The sequence below is a fragment of the Balaenoptera borealis genome (assembly GCF_965194805.1).
Source record: "Balaenoptera borealis genome assembly, contig: HAP1_SCAFFOLD_1166, whole genome shotgun sequence".
Lineage (NCBI taxonomy): Eukaryota > Metazoa > Chordata > Mammalia > Artiodactyla > Balaenopteridae > Balaenoptera > Balaenoptera borealis.
Window position 1 is genome coordinate 65,032 of NW_028123047.1, and position 17,110 is coordinate 82,141.

The window sequence follows — 17,110 nt, forward strand, 5'->3', positions numbered from 1 at the left end:
AACAAACTTCACCCTACTCTTGAACCAAGTTACAAAAAGAGCTTCTTAATCCCGACTTTGGCTCCTTAAAAGCTGCTATCAGTTCACTCATTAGACACATATGATTTCAGAACAACTGTAATAGTTCAAACTAGATGGCTCTTTCCTTCCTAAGGATTATTAATTAAAGAAGATCTATATAGCTCTAAGTATATGATACTTAAAATAGAATACTCTGTAGAATATAAGTAACTCTTAGTTCAGTGTATTAATGAACGTCTGTAAGAAATGTTGCAATGATTTCCCTAATGGAAGAGCCTGGGGGAGGTAAATCTGTCTTCTAGGATTTCCTCCCCAGAGCTCAGAAACTCAGGTGTTGTTTTAGCTCTCCTACACTCTCTTCACCCAAGCCCGCCTTCCTGTTGGGGATCGGACCTCCCTATTGGCTCTCTCATACCTTTCAACTGCCTGCTTTGTGACATCACTCTCCTACCAAACCTACTACCACTTGGTAGAGCCTTGGGGTTTCCGTGGAGCTGTTTGGACCAGTAACCAGTGACCTCTGTACTGGACACGTGCGCCGTTCAGCTGCAGCCACTCGGACATCCTCTAGTGTTGTCTCCTCATCCCTTGTACCTGCAGTGGATGCTTCCTCTTCTCTGACCATGTCAGGTAAGAAAAGAAACTTTGGAAAGTTTTGCGTTCGATTTCTTTTGCCCCTAAATTGAGTAAGTAGGAGATTCAAAATAGCATGGAATAATGAGGGAAAGTATTGAACTACAAGTCTGGAGACCTAATTTCAGTTTTGACTTTGACGTTTACTATCTGTGTGACTTTGGACAAATCACTGGCTGTCTCACAAAGCCTGTTGCTTTCCTTAACTGTTACGTTAGGATACCACGTTGGGTTGATCACTCTGATCCCCTTCTTTTCCAGTATTGAGCCTTAAAGGGTACCCATGTAGAAAACGAAATCAGACACTTCTCAAGAGTGTTTCAACAGAAACATAGAAAAGCCAGGGGACATAGAAAACTAGCAATATATACCAAGATGTTTCATCTCTAATGGTCTCCCTCCACTAGGATTTCGACTAGTTGAAAAGAGAGAATAGGGAGAGAGGATGGAGAGTACTGGGCTCTACAGGGAGGCACAGAGTCGAGCGTAAGGAAGTTTAGGATGGTTTTCATTAGCACAGGCCAACAGGCACCAAGAGATGGGAGAAAATGTAAGAATGAAGAGGGAAAGCATAGAGGAGCTCTCAAGAAAAACGGAGTTTGCAATGGAATGCTGATGGGAACCAAAGATTTTCAATTAAAGCAGAAACAGCACAGAGGGAAACCTGCTCAGAGCAGGGCAAAACCAAGTTGATGGTAGCAAACCCTTACATTAACAGACTAAGAAGGAAAGTAAGGCCAGAACAGGGGATCACCAGGAAAGGCAGCTTATCAGAAAAGTCATACTCCGTTTTCTTTCTTTTATTGCCTCTCTGAATACAGTTGGCCACTTGACAGTTTTGAATATAAACATTTTAGAAATACGTTTTAGAAATGATGCCTCCTATAAACAAGCAACCACAGTGGTTATCTAGGGGGCTGCTTTTCAGTGTTTTATTCTTTCTAATTTTTAAACTAGGTAGACATTTCACCAATTCAACATTTTAAGTGATATCTTCTAAATTGAATCAGAAGGACTATTTTCCTTGGTGTGCTATGTAGGTTCTAAGGCAAGGCTGCTTTTCATTTTTACAGTTATTTCCTTCCTAACACAGAGAGCACATTGATCAACAGCCATCGTTCGCTTGTAGAGCTTAGCTACCGAAGAAGAAGAAGAAAAAGTCAAGCCCCACATCTCTAATTCCCCCCCCCACTTAGGGAATTCCCTGGCGGTCCAGTGCTTAGGACTCGGTGCTTTCACGGCCAGGGCCACGCGGCGCGGCCAAAGAAACAAAACAAACAAACATCCACGTTTATCGAAAACCATATTGTGGAGTCCTGTGGATTTTCTTACATTTGAAAATCTTTTTTAATTGGATTCTAGGCATGATGGTTTTTTGAGGTTTTGGGATGCCATCTTCTTGGATGCTGAAGATGATTCTAATCTAAGTTCTAGGATAAATCCAAAAACCTTCCTGATACATTTTAAGCTTCCTTTCTGCTTATTATATAAGCTATATTCATTGAAATATATATTTCTCCTAGGCTTAATACCTCTTACTTGCTGGGTAAAAATATGAAGGAGCACAATAATGAAACTCTTTTACACTTATTATTTTGCTGTCTGCTTCGTACCGGTTTTCATTGAAATACTTGTCTATATGTGTTGTGGCTACCTATACATGCACATTTATTGCATTCTGTTGCTTGTTATGCATTTTTTACTGACATACCTTCTCTGTCTGTATGCATTGGCTAGGAATTCATTCACCTCTATCACCTCCATCGTGTTTTCTGGTTAATAGTATTCACTAAAATAGAGTGGGCAAAATTCACTTTCATAATATTGCATGGATAGTACAGAATGCCATTTGTTAGTAAATTCATTAGGCTTCGATACTTGCCACATACCCCAGTTTTCATTAATATCTATGGATTTCTTTTTCGTTAACGTAATATGCTTGTCATGATTTTTCTTTGTCTTTCTAGAACTTATTGTATCTTCCTCCATATAAATCATACGCAATAGATCAGCTTATTCATCTATTAATTATTACTGCTATTATTATTGGTGGTGGTGTTATAACCACTTTATAGGTGAGGAATCTGAAGTAATCAGATAACTTTTCCCTTTCCAAAAGCACTTAAGAAATCCACTTTCGGGTAATCATTTTGAGGTAGGATGAGAAACCAGGCTTGAAGAGGGCAAAAATGACTCTTTCAATTCACCAGTTGGACTGAGCTGTACGTCACCTCTAGGTAATAGCGTGGGAACTGCACAAGCAAAGGGAGACACTGAAGACGACCATGGTAATAGCCGTACTGTTTTCTAATGGACAAAAAAAATGCCTATATTATAAGTTCTATTTCTCCTGCTTTCTGGCAGTATCATGCTCAGAGTGGAGTCCTGGCAAGGAAGTCAGGATACTTAGGTTCTGAAACCTGGTAATGATACTAACATAATGAGAGAACTTGAACAAGTCAACCCGACCTCTCTGAGCCTCAGTTTCCTTACTCACGAAATGAGACTGAGAACATCGAAGTTCTCTAAGGGCCTCCTAGTTCTAAAATGCTTCCAGTCTAGGAAATAGCATAGAAGTCAATACGAGTGCAGGCTGAAGGGAAAGACAGGGCAGGGAGAAGGTTGCTTCCAGCCTAGAGAACAATCTCTGAACCACACCACTTGGCTCTTCTGCCCGTCTGTGCCCAAGATGGGAGCACAGGCAGTGAATAGAGAAGAGTGGAAAACTGCTCAGTCCTTACAGCCATCATTAACTGTCTGATTTTGGGTTTCTCAGGAAGTAGTGATAGTAGAGGTGTCCTGATAGCAAGAACCTTCAGATGATGCCGTTCCTCAAACGTAGTGAGAATTTCTCAACCTCCCTGAGTTTTTCATGACCCTCTTGTTCTTACAGAAAATTTCCAACATCCATCTCTACTTGGAACTCTAAATTCTCTGCAGCATTCTCCTCCTGTGGTGAGCAATGCAACTTCCCTAACACGAAGTGTCTGCAACTTCTCCAGAGTCTCTGCCCCTGCCGTCAGTTCGGCATCGGCTACTGGTACCCCTTTCCAGACACTCATGGGTAGTGCCTACCTTTACCAACATTCTAGCACGACTATGTTATCTGGAGTTACTGACCACAGCCAGATCTCCACTTCAGCTGCTTCCTATCCAGGTGTTCTTGAGTGGGACATCACAGCAAGCACTGAAAAGAATTCTTCTTCACTCGGAGACTTTACTCTGGCACTCACTGACCGCCACACAGCTGCCTCCTCCATGTTTCTGGCAGCCCAGTATGATAAAACTTCAGACGCCAAGAACATGGTCCCTCTACATCCATCGCTTTCTGCCAGCCTTGCTCAGGGAACACCATCTCAGATTCCAAATCAGGGGCAGAGCCGCCTGCCACTTCCCTGCCAGGAAGGGAGCCAGGTATATTACTATAACCAAGGCACACTGGGGTCTTTACTGTATGGAGAACTTGGCTCCTGCCCGCAATCCTACGGCTCGGCGTCATACACAGGAAGTCGGGCCTCTGGGCAACCAGAAATGGGAATGGGACTGAAGGAGATTCAGCCCACAAATATCCGACCACCAGCTTCCACCTCTGCAGTCTGCCACCCTGTGTCTGCTCAACGCATCACAGAAACAAGTTTTCAAGGTGAGTATAACAAACGCCAGAGAAAGTTGAAGAATGAGGTCGGCACTCAAAAATGGGGTCAAATCGACAGCTGGGAAGGGGTGTAGAGGCAGGTAGAATTTAGATCCTGAGCCTTTAATAACCACTACCTTCGCTCAGTGCCCTCTGTTTTTAGACTCTCTATGAGAACACCTAGGGCTTCCCTGGTGGCGCCGTGGTTAAGAATCCGCCTGCCAATGCAATGCGGGGGACACGGGTTCGAGCCCTGGTCTGCGAAGATCCCACATGCCGTGCAGCAACTAAGCGCATGTGCCACAACGACGGAGCCTGCATTCTAGAGCCCGTGAGCCTCAACTACCGAAGCCCACGTGCCTACAGCCCATGCTCCGCAACAAAGAGAAGCCACCGCGATGAGAAGCCCGCACACCGCAACCAAGAGTAGCCCCCGCTAGCCGCCAACTAGAGAAAGCCCGTGCACAGCAATGAGAGACCCAGTGCAGCCAAAAAAATAAATACGTAGAATAAATAAGTTCAAACAGTAAATAAATACATAAACATAAATTACAAAAAAAAGAACACCTAATGCAGGTGGGAAGGTGGGAGGGCCACTGTAGAGGTCATCTATGCTACATGTACAAGAACCCCGAGAGCACACCAATCGGTACCACACTTTTCACTGCTGTAGCCGATCGTTCCCCCTGTACTGCCACACTGTAGCACTCCCTTCCCTCATCTACTGCTATAGTCTCTTCGGAAGGTGTTTCAGAACTCTTGTTATGAGAGTGCCAGTTGAACTGTCCTCACTTCCTTCATTTATACCAGGATTGAAGACCTTGTGGTCCGAGATCCTGTCCAGAGAGCAAGCAGGCTAAGACTCTGTCTTTGTTGATGTATTTCATCAGCAAGGGCTCTACCCCCTCTCCTAGTTCATGGTGTGACGTGTTCTTGGCCTCTCGGGAAAGTGGGGAGAATGGAAAGGACCCTATATGAGAATGCTAGGCTTTGTAAAACATTTCAGGTTTTTAAAAATAAGACTCATTTTGTATTGGACTTATAACAGTCCTATGAAATACAAAGCGAGCCGAGAATCAGCGACAGGAAAGGCTCACCAGTAAGAATTACAACAGTCACCGCTTACCTCGTAGCATAGGGCACTGTCCATGATCCTTAAGAAGAGTTAGTAGAAATGCCTTGCCCATCTTGCCCCTGAACCCCTTGAAAGGTACACGACTGCTGTGTTGGTGTTTAGGGGGAGCATCTCACTTACCAGGGACTGACTTCTCCCTTGATCCCTTTGTAGGGATGGAGACCTCCCCCCTGGTGATGAAAAATTCCCTGGGATTGCAACCTCCAAGCCAGACGTTTTGTGTGACACAAAGTCAAGAACTCCCCAAGTCCTGCAGTAGCAGAAACAGCCACATACTTGAGAGTAACCCACCATCTGAACTTGGGGACATTTCAGTGACAGCTCCAGTCCAGAGTGCCAGGCGTCTCCTGGCCCTGCCTCCAGCTCCAAGCCAGGGACAAATAGAGAGTAAGCACGTGGATGATATCAAAACCAAGCTTTCAAAGCCTCTGGATGCCTACCAGATCCCAACAGAGAACCAAGATCCTCCACTACTCCCTTTAGGAATCCCTGATATTCACCAGCCGCTGGCCTGCACCGATCCCCTCAGCCAAGAGGAGCAGCCTGGTTCTGAAAATGCTGATCTGGGAGAGAACAGCCGGAGTCGTCAGGACCTAGGGACACTTGAAAATGGGATTGAACCTAGCAGTGGTCTTGCAGACATTACTACACTGGCGGAGGATATTCACCTTCCCCAGCTCTTTAATCCTTTGAAAGATCTTGATCAATCCCAAGGTCCCAACGTGATCAAAGCTAAAGACACCAGAGCCATTAAGGTGAATCAGGTGCAGGAAAAGCCAAGTGTCATAAAGGTTCCCTCTGATCAACCCAGGAAGAACAAACAGAAAGCCTCTGAGCCTATCAGTGGCGCTCCCAAGGCCAAAATCCAGCCAAAGAATCCAGAGTGCCTGTTAGGGGGAGAAGTGGTTATATGCCACGCTGCAGTCAGTGACAGGGCTCCTGTGAACACGGCCAAGCACTCTCAAGGCAAACCTCAGAAAGCTGCATCCAGAAAGATCAGCAAAACTAAGAGCCACGGGCAGGAAAAGACCAAAAGGACCAGAGGGAGAAACAAGGCTGAGGAGAACAAGCAGTCAGGGAACAAAGTCAAGACAGAAGAGAAGCCAGCAATCCCCCACACGAAGCGAAAGGAACACCAAACTGAGCTTCTCCAACAGAGCTTTCAAAAGCCTCGAACCTCCCTTGGCGTGCGCATGCTGGAGTCTGTGAAGGTTCTTCATGCGCTGGGGAAGAAGAATGAGACGAAAACTGGGCTCTCTTCCTGTCGGCTCTTGGGAAAGTCAAGCAACCCCAAAGACCCCCAGCCACCCCCAGCTATCCAGCCATGGCGGCATACCCCACGTGAGGGGAAGGGTCCTGAGAAAACGCAAGTCCAAGCCCAGAAACCAGACAGCAGTGCTGAAACAGAGTGTCCGTCTCCAGCCCAGTATGAGCGGCCTCCTCCTGGGAAGGTCAAGTTGATACCTCTGCCTTTTTCTGCCTGGGACAAGCCTCAAGCTCGACCCGCTCCTCGGAGGCCACAGTCTCTGGCCTCACATCGGCCTGCTGGGGCTTACCGTGCCCAGCCTGGTTCTACTGACTCAGCTCAACCTGCTGCAGCCAATTCATCCCAGCCAGCTCCTGCCTCTTTGCCAGGCCCCGCCAAACCAGCTCAGCCAACTGTGACCAACCCAACCCAACCGGCTTGGACCAACCATACCCAGCCTCGTGTCCCTCAGTCTGCTGCTCCTAGGCCTGCACCCTCCAAAACTTCATCTGGCGCTCCTCTCCAGCGGGAGCCTGTTCCCCCTGCTGTGAATAAGCGCCAGTCCCCACCCAAGCTCCAAACCCAATTTCTACTCCAAGACTTCAGCAAGCAACGAGTTCCATGGAGGGAACCCAACGTGCCTGAGCCAGTCATGTCAAAGCCCATCGAACAAGAGCAGAGGCCAGAGCGAGAGGCCATGAAGAGGCGGGCTCAACAACAACGGGAGAATGCTGCCAGATACACCTCTTCGGGCAAGCTGCAATTTTTCACCGAGAGGGAAAACGAAATGGAAATTGCCGACTACTACGGATACGTCAAGTGAGAGCTGCTAGGATTCTTGGTGCCACCTTGGCTACCAGCTGTTCTTCCATACACAGGTAAGACAGGTATAGAACTGAATAAGTAAATGGAATACAATTAATAGACGAGTAACAAACCTTTCGAATTTTCAGATGCTGCTAACTGGGGCGTGAGAAAGGAAGGACTGAAAGTTGGATGGGAGAATGAAGGAAAGGGGTAAAAACTGAGCAAAGAGGAAGGAACTTGGCCCAGGGCTAGGAAGGCCAAAAGAGACGTATGGATTTAGGAAAGGAAGCAGGAGCGAGGATGAAATGGCAGAAGTAAAAAGCAGGGTCAGAGGTCTGGGTTGAAAGAACACAATTGGAGTAGAGTTGAAGGTGACAGAAGATGAGTCTAGGTTTACTAGGAGAAATAGAAAAAGTCTCTCGGGGACGCTGGCCTTAAGTCTCACAACCACCAGATAGGTATTTCAGAAAACAAGAGGTTCAGGACACATCTCTGAAAGGTCTGAGTTGCCTTATTCAGGTGTGACTGTAGTGGGGGAATAGGGAAATCTACCAGAGAAGTGGCTAGGGCTCAGAGTTATCCTAGGGGCAGCTGACGACAGGGGCAGAGCCAAGGGAACTGCTGGATCAGGAGGCCCACGAACAAATCAGGGGCATAGCCGCCTGTCACTTCCCTGCCAGGAAGGAAGCCAGGTATATTACTATAACCAAGGCACACTGGGGTCTTTACTGTATGGAGAACTTGGCTCCTGCCCGCAATCCTACGGCTCTGCGTCACACACAGGAAGTAGGGCCTCTGGGCAACCAGAAATGGGAATGGGACTGAAGGAGATTCAGCCCACAAATATCCGACCACCAGCTTCCACCTCTGCAATCTGCCACCCTGTGTCTGCTCAACGCATCACAGAAACAAGTTTTCAAGGTGAGTATACAGACAGCAGAGAAAAGTTGAACAATGAGGTCAGCATTCAAAAATGGGGTCAAATCGACAGCTGGGAAGGGGTGTAGAGACAGGTAGAATTTAGATCCTGAGCCTTTAATAACCACTACCTTCTCTCAGTGCTCTCTGTTTTTAGACTCTATATGAGAACACCTAGGGCTTCCCTGGTGGCGCCTGCCAATGCAGGGGACACGGGTTCGAGCCCTGGTCTGCGAAGATCCCACATGCCGTGCAGCAACTAAGCGCATGTGCCACAACGACGGAGCCTGCATTCTAGAGCCCGTGAGCCTCAACTACCGAAGCCCACGTGCCTACAGCCCATGCTCCGCAACAAGAGAAGCCACCGCGATGAGATGCCCGCACACCGCAACCGAGAGTAGCCCCCGCTAGCCGCCAACTAGAGAAAGCCCGTGCACAGCAATGAGAGACCCAGTGCAGCCAAAAAAATAAATACGTAGAATAAATAAGTTCAAACAGTAAATAAATACATAAACATAAATTACAAAAAAAAAGAACACCTAATGCAGGTGGGAAGGTGGGAGGGCCACTGTAGAGGTCATCTATGCTACATGTACAAGAACCCCGAGAGCACACCAATCGGTACCACACTTTTCACTGCTGTAGCCGATCATTCCCCCTGTACTGCCACACTGTAGCACTCCCTTCCCTCATCTACTGCTATAGTCTCTTTGGAAGGTGTTTCCGAACTCTTGTTATCAGAGTGCCAGTTGAACTGTCCTCACTTCCTTCATTTATACCAGGATTGAAGACCTTGTGGTCCGAGATCCTGTCCAGAGAGCAAGCAGGCTAAGGCTCTGTCTTTGTTGATGTATTTCATCAGAAAGGGCTCTACCCCCTCTCCTAGTTCATGGTGTGAAGTGTTCTTGGCCTCTCGGGAAAGTGGGGAGAATGGAAAGGACCCTATATGAGAATGCTAGGCTCTGTAAAACATTTCAGGTTTTTAAAAATAAGACTCATTTTGTATTGGACTGACAACAGTCCTATGAAATACAAAGAAGGCCGAGAATCAGTGACAGGAAAGGATCACCAGTAAGAACTACAGCAGTCACCGCTTACCTCGTAGCATAGGGCACTGTCCGTGATCCTTAAGAAGAGTTAGTAGAAATGCCTTGCCCATCTTGCCCCTGAACCCCTTGAAAGGTACACGACTGCTGTGTTGGTGTTTAGGGGGAGCATCTCACTTACCAGGGACTGACTTCTCCCTTGATTCCTCTGTAGTGATGGAGACTTCCCCGCTGATGAAAAATTCCCTGGGATTGCAACCTCCAAGCCAGACAGCTTTCCTATGGAATGACAGAGAACTTGTCAAGGTGAAACACCAGTCTGCGGGAGAAAGGGAGGAAGAGAATGATGGAAATCGTTTCTGGGAAACTATTTTTACATTATGTGTTGTTTGTTCCCGGTAAATAAACTGAAATCTTCTTAACAGTACAACAAAATCTAAACCACTAAAGCCAACAATACAGGAGTATAACGTTCGACAAAAATTTCTTTGGCTGCGCAGCATGTGGGATCTTAGCTCCCCAACCAGGGATTGAACCCACGCCTGCTGCATTGGAAGCGCAGAGTCTTCACCACGGGACCACCGGGGAAGTCCCAGGACTATCACTTTTAAAGGAGAAGGTACAAACCCCTCGGTTCTATGAACTGGAGATTTTTAGTAAGAAGTCAATATATTTGTTGTTAGGCACATTTTATGTTAGGCTGTCTCCCTGCACAGGATGCAGGCGCCTTGAGAATGGAAGTCATATCCCTCTATAGTACGTCCCTCTTCTTTCTGCTTTGCAGTTTGCTGCTCCACTTGTTCAACCCCACCTAGTAATAACCTATACTTCCCTTGTTCCTGTTTTCCCATCTGGAAAACAGACAAAAGGCAACCAAACAACGCAAAGGTCTCAACAAATAAGGGATATCCAAAACCAGAGATGGCCAGAACTTCTGTACCCCTGATGAAATAGTCCTCATACAAAACCTGATAATCAAATTCCTTAATGCTAGGAATCACAGTGAAAAATAGTATCTGAACTGACTTCTGTCAGATGAGTGAGAACTAAGGTTAATTCAGTGTATCTGAAGCATAGAAAGTGAGGGCAAAAGTGGCACAAGATGGGGCTAGAGAAGCAGAGAGGATTCTAGACCACGCAGAGTCTTAAAGGCCAACAGTGTGTTTTCTATTCTCAAAACAATGTTTGTGAGCGATGTTTATGAGCAACGTTCCAACTTGCTTTGAAGGTTTCTTGTGTGAAGAGTGGATTGGAAGGAAACAAGATATATGGACACTAGTTAGGACCTAATCGCAACAGACAGGCAAGTTCAGTATTAGGAAGTTGAGGAAGAGCTGGCTGACAGATTCCAAAGAAATTCAGGAGATGAACTGAAGCGGGCTTAATGGGGTAGGAGATGGAGGAAAGGAAGGTCTTAGGGAATTCAAGGGTTTACTGCACACATGAGCAAAGTCTCAAAATTAATCATTTGAACGTACAGAGGCAGATCTCCCAAATGACACCGGTTAGGAAGCAACGGTACGCCCTTTAGAATTCCTAGAGACAACACAAATCAACTGTTTCGATGGAAAATTCGGCGGGACTCTTGATTTCCATGGGAATACAGAGAAAAGAGACACTGATCTGGCTTGCAGGTATATTTAGGAAGCTGTTAGCCGGACATCACCTACTAGTATCATGTAAGTAGGCCGTCCGAAGTAGGAAGCTTAGGGGAAAAACCTGGAGGAAAACTTAAAAGCTTAAGCCACACCTCTACACTACACCACCTTTCACAATTTCTTCTCAGATAAGCATCATCCCCATCAGTGAAGAAACTCGTACCTCATAATAGGAAAAACAGGCCTAAAGATTCAATGTGTGTCTTGGGAGGTCCCATCTATGCGATATCTTCCTGGGACCAGAAAAGGCCCCAGGAAGATCAATCTCTGCACCCCTGAAAGCTTACCACCAAGGAAAATGACTAGGTCCATAGATTTCCTCCCTCAAACCAGCTTACCTCACACATAGATCATTAGCAACTCCGCCCTTACTCACATTATCACAGTCACAAGAGTGGTTAGGGAGAAAAGCACTAACCAGGGGAACTAAAACAGAGGCAATCCAGGCCAAGCTGGGCTGGTGGCAGATATCTTGCTCCTTACGCTCGGGTGCATAATGCGACTCACCACAGTGCCTTTTTCACAGACCCTTTTGAACGTTTCTCCACAGAATCCAACAGCTCAAGTTAGTTCATGACGCTTCAAGGTCAACAATCGTCAAGAGAAAAACATGCAATATGTCTTACAATGTTGGATTCCTTACAAACAGGACAAGGAGATAACCATGTAGACAAAACCAGAGCATTTGAAAACATCTGTATTCTACAAACACACCAGTGAATGCTATAAATAAGGTACTATGACATAAAACAAAATGAAAACTAGATGTGAGACTGTTCTCTTCAGTGTACAGACTTCATGGCAGTTGCTGCACACTATCTAGCTACTTAGATCTTTAACTCTCTGTTCTGTTAATACCAAATGAGGCCCAAGTGTGTCAACCTGTTTCCCACAGAAACCAAAAAGTCTACATGCATCTCTTTTCTCCTGTGCCCTTTCACCTTACCTGCTCCCAATTCTCCACCAACGTCCTCCTCTTTCTCTAATTATTCTCCTCTTCATTTTGCTTGGCCTTGCCCCCAAGCATGCAAGACAGAGAGTCCTAGAGGTCCAAGATTCTAGAGTGGCTGTTTGCAAGGCGGAGGAGATTACAGTAACTGCCACACTGTATATACTTCTGTGCAAAGAAAAAGGGACAGTGTTCAGAATGTCTCTCACATATAACAAGAGCTGGAGATGGCAGGATACCTGTGTGGCCCAAGGAACTAGAGCTAGCAAATTATGGGCCAAACAATTGCAACCAAAGGCTGGAAGAGGAAAGGTCTGCAACCAGCTCTGTCTCCTAGCTCTCTGGTATTTGCTGCCAACGGGCAGAGTCTATTTCGTGAAGCATCAAGCACTGAAAAGAAGACTCCTGCTGCTGGAAGTTGACAGGAAGTAACGTCCAATGCAAGATCAAGGCTTGTCCTCGAAACAATGCCCATAATGGAAGAAAAAAAAAAAAGAGAAAGCGGAAGAGAAACGTTAAGTCGCAAGTCCAACCTGGCCCCCAGCCTAGCCCAGCCCAAGGAAGGTAGGAGTCAAGGAGAAGAAACTAAAAGAGAAGAGCCTTGGACCACAACATTCTCCACAAGGTACACTCAACAAACTTCACCCTACTCTTGAACCAAGTTACAAAAAGAGCTTCTTAATCCCTACTTTGGCTCCTTAAAAGCTGCTATCAGTTCACTCATTAGACACATATGATTTCAGAACAACTGTAATAGTTCAAACTAGATGGCTCTTTCCTTCCTAAGGATTATTAATTAAAGAAGATCTATATAGCTCTAAGTATATGATACTTAAAATAGAATACTCTGTAGAATATAAGTAACTCTTAGTTCAGTGTATTAATGAACGTCTGTAAGAAATGTTGCAATGATTTCCCTAATGGAAGAGCCTGGGGGAGGTAAATCTGTCTTCTAGGATTTCCTCCCCAGAGCTCAGAAACTCAGGTGTTGTTTTAGCTCTCCTACACTCTCTTCACCCAAGCCCGCCTTCCTGTTGGGGATCGGACCTCCCTATTGGCTCTCTCATACCTTTCAACTGCCTGCTTTGTGACATCACTCTCCTACCAAACCTACTACCACTTGGTAGAGCCTTGGGGTTTCCGTGGAGCTGTTTGGACCAGTAACCAGTGACCTCTGTACTGGACACGTGCGCCGTTCAGCTGCAGCCACTCGGACATCCTCTAGTGTTGTCTCCTCATCCCTTGTACCTGCAGTGGATGCTTCCTCTTCTCTGACCATGTCAGGTAAGAAAAGAAACTTTGGAAAGTTTTGCGTTCGATTTCTTTTGCCCCTAAATTGAGTAAGTAGGAGATTCAAAATAGCATGGAATAATGAGGGAAAGTATTGAACTACAAGTCTGGAGACCTAATTTCAGTTTTGACTTTGACGTTTACTATCTGTGTGACTTTGGACAAATCACTGGCTGTCTCACAAAGCCTGTTGCTTTCCTTAACTGTTACGTTAGGATACCACGTTGGGTTGATCACTCTGATCCCCTTCTTTTCCAGTATTGAGCCTTAAAGGGTACCCATGTAGAAAACGAAATCAGACACTTCTCAAGAGTGTTTCAACAGAAACATAGAAAAGCCAGGGGACATAGAAAACTAGCAATATATACCAAGATGTTTCATCTCTAATGGTCTCCCTCCACTAGGATTTCGACTAGTTGAAAAGAGAGAATAGGGAGAGAGGATGGAGAGTACTGGGCTCTACAGGGAGGCACAGAGTCGAGCGTAAGGAAGTTTAGGATGGTTTTCATTAGCACAGGCCAACAGGCACCAAGAGATGGGAGAAAATGTAAGAATGAAGAGGGAAAGCATAGAGGAGCTCTCAAGAAAAACGGAGTTTGCAATGGAATGCTGATGGGAACCAAAGATTTTCAATTAAAGCAGAAACAGCACAGAGGGAAACCTGCTCAGAGCAGGGCAAAACCAAGTTGATGGTAGCAAACCCTTACATTAACAGACTAAGAAGGAAAGTAAGGCCAGAACAGGGGATCACCAGGAAAGGCAGCTTATCAGAAAAGTGATACTCCGTTTTCTTTCTTTTATTGCCTCTCTGAATACAGTTGGCCACTTGACAGTTTTGAATATAAACATTTTAGAAATACGTTTTAGAAATGATGCCTCCTATAAACAAGCAACCACAGTGGTTATCTAGGGGGCTGCTTTTCAGTGTTTTATTCTTTCTAATTTTTAAACTAGGTAGACATTTCACCAATTCAACATTTTAAGTGATATCTTCTAAATTGAATCAGAAGGACTATTTTCCTTGGTGTGCTATGTAGGTTCTAAGGCAAGGCTGCTTTTCATTTTTACAGTTATTTCCTTCCTAACACAGAGAGCACATTGATCAACAGCCATCGTTCGCTTGTAGAGCTTAGCTACCGAAGAAGAAGAAGAAAAAGTCAAGCCCCACATCTCTAATTCCCCCCCCCACTTAGGGAATTCCCTGGCGGTCCAGTGCTTAGGACTCGGTGCTTTCACGGCCAGGGCCACGCGGCGCGGCCAAAGAAACAAAACAAACAAACATCCACGTTTATCGAAAACCATATTGTGGAGTCCTGTGGATTTTCTTACATTTGAAAATCTTTTTTAATTGGATTCTAGGCATGATGGTTTTTTGAGGTTTTGGGATGCCATCTTCTTGGATGCTGAAGATGATTCTAATCTAAGTTCTAGGATAAATCCAAAAACCTTCCTGATACATTTTAAGCTTCCTTTCTGCTTATTATATAAGCTATATTCATTGAAATATATATTTCTCCTAGGCTTAATACCTCTTACTTGCTGGGTAAAAATATGAAGGAGCACAATAATGAAACTCTTTTACACTTATTATTTTGCTGTCTGCTTCGTACCGGTTTTCATTGAAATACTTGTCTATATGTGTTGTGGCTACCTATACATGCACATTTATTGCATTCTGTTGCTTGTTATGCATTTTTTACTGACATACCTTCTCTGTCTGTATGCATTGGCTAGGAATTCATTCACCTCTATCACCTCCATCGTGTTTTCTGGTTAATAGTATTCACTAAAATAGAGTGGGCAAAATTCACTTTCATAATATTGCATGGATAGTACAGAATGCCATTTGTTAGTAAATTCATTAGGCTTCGATACTTGCCACATACCCCAGTTTTCATTAATATCTATGGATTTCTTTTTCGTTAACGTAATATGCTTGTCATGATTTTTCTTTGTCTTTCTAGAACTTATTGTATCTTCCTCCATATAAATCATACGCAATAGATCAGCTTATTCATCTATTAATTATTACTGCTATTATTATTGGTGGTGGTGTTATAACCACTTTATAGGTGAGGAATCTGAAGTAATCAGATAACTTTTCCCTTTCCAAAAGCACTTAAGAAATCCACTTTCGGGTAATCATTTTGAGGTAGGATGAGAAACCAGGCTTGAAGAGGGCAAAAATGACTCTTTCAATTCACCAGTTGGACTGAGCTGTACGTCACCTCTAGGTAATAGCGTGGGAACTGCACAAGCAAAGGGAGACACTGAAGACGACCATGGTAATAGCCGTACTGTTTTCTAATGGACAAAAAAAATGCCTATATTATAAGTTCTATTTCTCCTGCTTTCTGGCAGTATCATGCTCAGAGTGGAGTCCTGGCAAGGAAGTCAGGATACTTAGGTTCTGAAACCTGGTAATGATACTAACATAATGAGAGAACTTGAACAAGTCAACCCGACCTCTCTGAGCCTCAGTTTCCTTACTCACGAAATGAGACTGAGAACATCGAAGTTCTCTAAGGGCCTCCTAGTTCTAAAATGCTTCCAGTCTAGGAAATAGCATAGAAGTCAATACGAGTGCAGGCTGAAGGGAAAGACAGGGCAGGGAGAAGGTTGCTTCCAGCCTAGAGAACAATCTCTGAACCACACCACTTGGCTCTTCTGCCCGTCTGTGCCCAAGATGGGAGCACAGGCAGTGAATAGAGAAGAGTGGAAAACTGCTCAGTCCTTACAGCCATCATTAACTGTCTGATTTTGGGTTTCTCAGGAAGTAGTGATAGTAGAGGTGTCCTGATAGCAAGAACCTTCAGATGATGCCGTTCCTCAAACGTAGTGAGAATTTCTCAACCTCCCTGAGTTTTTCATGACCCTCTTGTTCTTACAGAAAATTTCCAACATCCATCTCTACTTGGAACTCTAAATTCTCTGCAGCATTCTCCTCCTGTGGTGAGCAATGCAACTTCCCTAACACGAAGTGTCTGCAACTTCTCCAGAGTCTCTGCCCCTGCCGTCAGTTCGGCATCGGCTACTGGTACCCCTTTCCAGACACTCATGGGTAGTGCCTACCTTTACCAACATTCTAGCACGACTATGTTATCTGGAGTTACTGACCACAGCCAGATCTCCACTTCAGCTGCTTCCTATCCAGGTGTTCTTGAGTGGGACATCACAGCAAGCACTGAAAAGAATTCTTCTTCACTCGGAGACTTTACTCTGGCACTCACTGACCGCCACACAGCTGCCTCCTCCATGTTTCTGGCAGCCCAGTATGATAAAACTTCAGACGCCAAGAACATGGTCCCTCTACATCCATCGCTTTCTGCCAGCCTTGCTCAGGGAACACCATCTCAGATTCCAAATCAGGGGCAGAGCCGCCTGCCACTTCCCTGCCAGGAAGGGAGCCAGGTATATTACTATAACCAAGGCACACTGGGGTCTTTACTGTATGGAGAACTTGGCTCCTGCCCGCAATCCTACGGCTCGGCGTCATACACAGGAAGTCGGGCCTCTGGGCAACCAGAAATGGGAATGGGACTGAAGGAGATTCAGCCCACAAATATCCGACCACCAGCTTCCACCTCTGCAGTCTGCCACCCTGTGTCTGCTCAACGCATCACAGAAACAAGTTTTCAAGGTGAGTATAACAAACGCCAGAGAAAGTTGAAGAATGAGGTCGGCACTCAAAAATGGGGTCAAATCGACAGCTGGGAAGGGGTGTAGAGGCAGGTAGAATTTAGATCCTGAGCCTTTAATAACCACTACCTTCG

At 45.3% G+C, this 17,110-nt stretch overlaps 1 pseudogene across 1 annotated transcript; it reads left to right on the plus strand.

Annotated features, from left to right (window-relative positions):
* The first annotated feature begins 563 nt into the window (after positions 1-563).
* On the plus strand, positions 564-7,492 carry LOC309621912 (uncharacterized protein C2orf78 pseudogene; annotated as a pseudogene). The gene is made up of 3 exons: positions 564-651; positions 3,548-4,297; positions 5,577-7,492. The product of its transcript is annotated as an uncharacterized protein C2orf78 pseudogene (transcript).
* Positions 7,493-17,110: the final 9,618 nt, after the last annotated feature.